Source organism: Gallinula chloropus (genome assembly GCF_964237585.1).
Source record: "Gallinula chloropus genome assembly, chromosome: 5".
Classification (NCBI taxonomy): domain Eukaryota; kingdom Metazoa; phylum Chordata; class Aves; order Gruiformes; family Rallidae; genus Gallinula; species Gallinula chloropus.
This window is the reverse complement of record NC_140090.1, coordinates 31233872-31240774: the sequence shown is the minus strand read 5'-3', so window position 1 is coordinate 31240774 and position 6903 is coordinate 31233872.

Sequence of the window (6903 nt, the reverse complement as noted above, 5' to 3'; positions counted from 1 at the left end):
CTGGGGTGTCGACCACACCACTCAGCTTGGTGTCATCCCCAAACTTGCTGAGGGTGCACTTGATTCCATCATCGATGTCATTGATAAAGATGTTAAAGAAAACCGGTCCCAACACAGACCCCTGCGGGACTCCGCTTGTCACCGGCCTCCACCTGGACATAGACCCATTGACCACTACCCTTTGGCTATGGTCTATTAACCAGTTTCTTATCCACTGGATGATCCACCCATCAAATCCACATCTCTCCAATTTAGAGATAAGGATGTGATGGGGGACTGTGTCAAAGGCCTTGCACAAGTCCAGGTAGATGACATCGGTCGCCTTCCCTTTATCTACCGATGCTGTCACTCCATCATAGAAGGTCACCAGATTGGTAAGGTACAACCTTCCCTCGGTGAAGCCGTGCAGGCTGTCCCAGATCACATGCTCTTCCTTCATGTGCTCCAACGTCATCCAGGAGGATCTTTTCCATGATCTTCGCAGGCACAGAGGTGAGGTTCACCAGCCTGTAATTCCCTGGGTCTTCCTTGCTCCCTTTCTTACAAATGGGAGCGATGTGACCGTTTTTCCAGTCCCCAGGGACTTCTCCTGACAGCCACGACTTTTCAAATATGATGGAGAGCAGCTCAGCAACCACATCAGCAGCTCCTTCAGGACCCTGGGATGCATGTCATCCAGCCCCATAGACTTTCATGAGACATTCAGTCTCATGAAGCGGTCACGGACTTGCTCTGCTCTTACAGTGAGGGGGGATTTGCTCCCCCAGTTCCCACCTAGAGTTCTAGGGATGCAAGGTTCTGGGATTTGAGAATTATGAGAATCCTGGCTGCCAGAGAAGACCAAGGCAAAGAACTCATTCAGTACCTCAGCCTTCTCCTCATCAGTTGCAACCAATTCTCCTTTCTCGTTTACCAAGGGGGGTACGTTCTCTTTGGCCTGTCTCTTCTGGCTAATGTACCTGTAAAATCCCTTCTTGTTGTTTTTAACATCCCTCGCCAAGTTCAGTTCCATCTGCCCCTTGGCTTTCCTGATCCCATCTCTGCAAGTCCAAACAGCATCCCTGTATTCTTTCCAGGCTACACACCATTGCTTCCAGAGCTTGTCTTTGCCTTTCTTTTCCCTCAGTTTGACCAGCAGCTCCTTGTTTAGCCATGCTGGCCTCCTGCCCCTCCTGCCCACTTTCTTATTCAGAGGGACAGAGAGTCCTTGAGCTCTCAGAAAGGCATCTTTAAAGAGTAGCCAGCTGTCCTCAACATTTCTGTCTCTAAGGACCACCTCCCAGGAGATTTTGGCCAACAAGTCCTTAAACAGCCTAAAGTTTGCACTCTTAAAGTTCAGTGTCCTGATCCCACTCTTCGCCAGGCCCACATTCCTTGAGATCGCAAACTCTACTAGGGCATGGTCACTGCAGCCCAGGCTGTCTCCAACCTTAACACCTTAAATGATCTCCCCCACATTGGTGAGCACCAGGTCCAGCAATGCATCGCCTCTGATGATATTACAGTTGACAAACACAAGGTATAACAGATCTAAGTTACATGAGAGTCCAAAGGACACATATATGGCTTTTAGTGGGGAAAAATGAATTTTTTTAGAATAAATAAAAATTAAATTATTAGAAACTATACAAAGCTTAACAAATTTAGTATTAAATATGAACTTATGCAAAATTTCACTTTATTACATTTTCCCAGTAAGAGACATTGATCATTTGTCATAAACATGATAGAATATAGGCCACTTATGAAGCATAAATATTCAAGGATCTATAATTATTGAGTCTACTGTAAATATGCTTCTCACTATGGTAACTGGTGAAAGCTATGACTTTGTGCTTCAGTTCTAAATAGCCAATAAATGCTTAAAATTATGGAATGCACATTTGTTTCAATGACTTCATTAAAGACTACAATGCCACAGTTTTTATTGAAGCCTTTCTTTGAAAGAAAAATCATAATGTTTCTTTTTCACTATTCTTCTATTTTCTTTCTAATTAAGGTTTAGAGCTTAGAACCCTGGGTTCTGCAAGAGTACAGTTCTGTCCCACATTTACATAGACACGTAACTTTGCTTATACAGTTACTTCCAAAATGGGTGCATCAGTATATGCCTCCGCATGGCTTAGCAGAAAAGTCAATGTAGGGAAATCAATGAAATCAGAAGATTCTAAGCAATGAATTAATCATAAATGTTTGGTGAAAGCTGCACATAGCAACCTAAAAGACAGACTTACAAACACACAGCTTGTCTCATGTTTTTGTTCTTTTTTTCTCTCCGCCAAAGGTACAGAAAATAGAGCAAGAAGATGAATGTAAAAAGACACAGGTTAAACTCACTTAAATTAGAACTTACCCACAGAATTTTCTCACTCAAATAACAACAGATCCACTGACGTCACTGAATTATGCAGCATACATAATCTATTAGCACTTGATAGTTACTGTAAGATGACAAGCTCTCCATCAGTACAGTGCAATGTCTAACCTTTAAAATACTTATATAGATAAACACACTATGCTTTTGTACTAGGGCATATGCAGTCCCAAAGTGAAGTGTTTATGTTTTACCAAAGTGGCTGGCATTGTGCAACATCATAACATCATACCCATGAATCCTCCCCTCTAAAAAGTTATGAAAGGCATTATTAACATAAGTACAGTCTACATGCTTACATACAAAACTACATGGAGAGTCCAGATCTTGACTGCAGCAGTACTGCTTGAATGTAATGAACAGGATCTACTTCGGTGTTAGAACAGGTACATCATATGAAAATAGAAGTGGCATCTGCCAGACAAAACATCAAATCTGAACTAACTGCTCATTGCTACAGTATTTAATTCAGTGTGTTGCATTTCAGCTACATGTGCCCTTTATTAGTAATTAAAAACATTTAAAAAAAATAATTACAAATGTACAGGATTTTTTTTTACAATTATAAACCCCAATCTCATTAACACAATACTCTTATGTGCCTTACTCTTGAATCCCACTGGAATGTGCAACAAAAGTAACATAGAATCATAGAATAACATGTTTGATTACTTATATGTATTCCATTTGCCTAGGCAGATTCTCAGAATATGTACTTTAGCAAACAGAATGCATTCTTAAACATGCTACATAATTAAGCTAAAATACAGAGAATGACAAACCAGACCAAGTTAGACAGAAATCTCCCAATACAGCAAGTGACTTGATCACAGAGGCCTTTCTTTTGAAATCAGACAACATATGATCAACATTTTAAATATGCATAAAATAAACTACAATTACTTTTGTTTCCTGTGAAGGGCAAAAACATTGTATGTTGTGTTCAAAGGCTGAAATTATTCTCTCCTCTTAAGTACAGTAGTGTTGCTTACCTTTCTCTCAGCTACTTACTAAAGGCCCAGAAGTCAGACGACACTGACAGAGAAGTCCAATAGTTTTATAGCACTTAAAAGTTGACTTCAAGACACAGTTCTAAAGGTTTTGCTTTTAAATGAACGCTGTTCAAAACAAATGCCTGGCAAAGGCCCAGATCAAAGTATCAGGTAATTGTCTAAGCAGTCAAAACAGAGAACACTAATTAATTAGTAATAAATATCCTGAATTATTAAAGATAAAACTTCTTTGATCTTTGTTTCAAAGCAATTTTTTCTGATGGTTGGAGTGCAATATTTCTAAATTGAGGGGCCTTCACTAAGCATCTCCCAGTTGCTGAGAAACAGTGTTACTATAGAGACTGAAAACGAGGCAGAAGCTGGCACAGTACTGCAGAAAACATAGTGTGCTGTAACAAACAGTACAACTACACAAAGAAGGAAAATAGTAAATCCTAGTGGTAATGTCCTAGAATAAGAGTTGTTCGGACCAACTAGAAAGCTTACACACTCTTGTCTACACCCAAATGCTAGGATTTATACAGAATATATATAACATTTGTAAGACACATATATCTACCTAAAAGCCCTTTTCCATAAATTTTTCCAGTTACTCTAACACCCAGGTAGTGGGATTCATCAGTGCTCTGAATATCCTGCATACACAGCATTGCTCAGTAACTTCTGACAAAATGTGTACCAGAAATTCTTACTTACAGAATAACCAAACTAGTGATGACCAAGTCTATCACTGTATTACAACTGTAACCAACTTTGAATATGTTACCATATTTTAACTTCCTTACTATTTCTATTCTTTCTTTCTCTCCTAAGTAAAACCTAGGTTATATTATGCTTCCATGAGGAGAGACCTGCAGGCCACTAGGCAAATATAATTAGAATCATTTAGGATACAAGAAATGTGTAAGAAATTTGTTTTGACTTTCTCCTCTCTCTCTTTGAGAAGCAATTCTTTGCCTGTGGTTTTCAGGTAGTGACTCAGAAGGCTGGTAAGCCTGTTCATACACTGCAGAAAGAGTTCATTTCCTGCTCACTAACCTCTGTGCTGCATTGGTGCCTGAATTGCAGTCTGTTTCAACTACTATCTCCACAGTTAGAATAAAAGAATTCAAAAAGACCACCAAATCATATTCCACGTAGAAAAAATACAACAAATGTAAACACACATTAGAGAAGCTAACTTTTCCTCTCCTGTCTTGCACAAGGAATTATAGAACAAACCAGGTAGTTTAAAAAGACTACTGGTAATATCCTTCCCTGCAATGCTCTCCTGAGACATCTGCCTCCAGATCCTCCTCAGAGACTCAGCCAATTTTCTGTGCATACACTACTAGAAACTGATTCCCCGGAGACCACTTCCTCATGAAATTAATGATTCCTAACCACTTTCTTCGGGACTTGTTATGTCTGCCTCACCAACTCCCATGTGAACTCTTCCATGAAGATACTTGTAACAATGATATCTCAGTTCCTGTAAATGTTCTTCCTTCTCCCATATACATCTCACATAAGAAACTAGATTCTTCGAACACCATTGTGATACACATCTTTCTCAGCTCCTCTTTCTAAGCTCCGTGAGGCATCCCTCCTCATTCTGTCTCTATCAGATGACAAATAACAGATAAACTCCTCTTGGTTTCAAGTAAGAAGTCTATGCCTGTGCAGAGTTCAGCCTCCTCTTGAATAGAAATAATGAATTTATTCCAACTATGTATATCTCATTCAAAGAACAGAAGACATTTTATTTTGCTTTAAACACTCATATCTGATAAAAAATTAGCAAATACAGTAATATTTAATATAACACAGTCTCCACCTTTTAAGAGACTAAAGATATACAAGTGAAAGTCCTGGTTAGTCAAGGACTTAATAAATTTCATATTGGACTTAAAACATGAGTGGTACCTATGAAATTCCTTAAATAAAAAGCACAGAGACAAAATGATCTTGTCACTAAGAAGATGTATGCAGCTATTTTTTGTGTTAAAAATCAATTTTGTCTGGCAATATACAATTTTACACAACTACCATGTTGTAGATGTCTGAACCAAGAATCTGGAGTTATAAAATTGCTACTGTGTGTGTAACAATCTTGGTCAAAATGCTCTTAATATAAATGCTTTATACATTAAATGACATTTTTGAAACAGTTTGTTTGTCTGAAGAAATAGTTATTGGATGTAAACAAAATCTTAGACTCACCGAACTCAGTAGGAATTTTGCTTTGGTCTCCAGATTAAGAATGTTATATTAATGCTACTTTTAAAATAGTTTTCTGCCTACAGATTTCCAGGTTGGTTTTTTTTATGAGGAAGATACTCTAAAGGTTATCACAATATTTAGGCTTTCTTTGCAGTTTGCCATTTGAACAACAGAAACATTGTTCTGGCATGGGGAATTTTCAGCATTTTCTCTTCCAGACAGCTCTCGCTAAAGCGAGCCATTAGGCAAGATTTCCATCTCTGTAAAAAAAGCAAAAATGGTACATTTTGCCAGCCTCCTAAAATACTTAATATGTGCAAGGAGATTAGTAGGGCACTTAGGTAATCCTAGAACAGTACAGCACTTGATACTATGTCACAAGATTATACCACAACCCAGCAGCTAGCTGCTAGCAGCGGAAAGGCCTTCTGCTTAGTGTTTAAAGCAGCCACAAGAAGAATGTAATAACTCTATAGAGAAGCAGTGCCATACAAGTAGACAGCAGACAGGGAAGGACGCTCATGTCTAACTGGGAATCTCTTGTCTGGATTAATCAAAGTCATGATTAGTGAAATAATTAAACTCTGCTTTTATCAAGAAAATCTTATTGTGTCTGTAGTCCAGAGAAAGAACCAAAAAGCTTATGGGCTAACTAAAGGCCCTGGACATCAAGGTCCAAATAGTTTACCCATTCTTCAGCCAGCCCTTAATGCAGAAGAGTATGAAAGTAGGAAAGTACTGGAAAGTACTTTTTGTATTGAGAGTACAAGAAAACTTGAAGCAATGAGAAAGAAGACTAACTAGGGAAAAGGGCTGTAGGACCTAAAAGCAGAAAGAAAAGACTAGGAAATCGGTAAAGTGCAGGGATTTGGTAACCTGAGAATAGACAAAAAGTGAGAAATCAAAAATAAAACGCTTTAAAGTTCATCTGTTCTTATTTTGATGAACAATTTTTCTTTCCTTTATATAATCTTAAGAGGAGAGAGAATTTGAAAAGCAAAACAGGTAGGAAAAGCAGCATGAAAAGACTTGGGAGAAGAAGTGGGGGTTTATTCTGCATGGGAAAAGTAGACTGTGGATTCAGGGGCGTTTTGCCATGGCTTATAGACTAAAGATACTGAACAAACTGTTCGGTACAGTAGCAAAGAGAAAAATTAAAAGTTTGAATTCCAGCTTACAGTATTTGTTTCTCTGTTAGAAATTCATCTCAATATTTCTAGATAGTAAAAAATAACATAATAAAGAAAAACTTCAAAAATATATATTAGGACATACGGTGAAAGGGCTTTTCTAATAATAGTTACTTGGGTTACA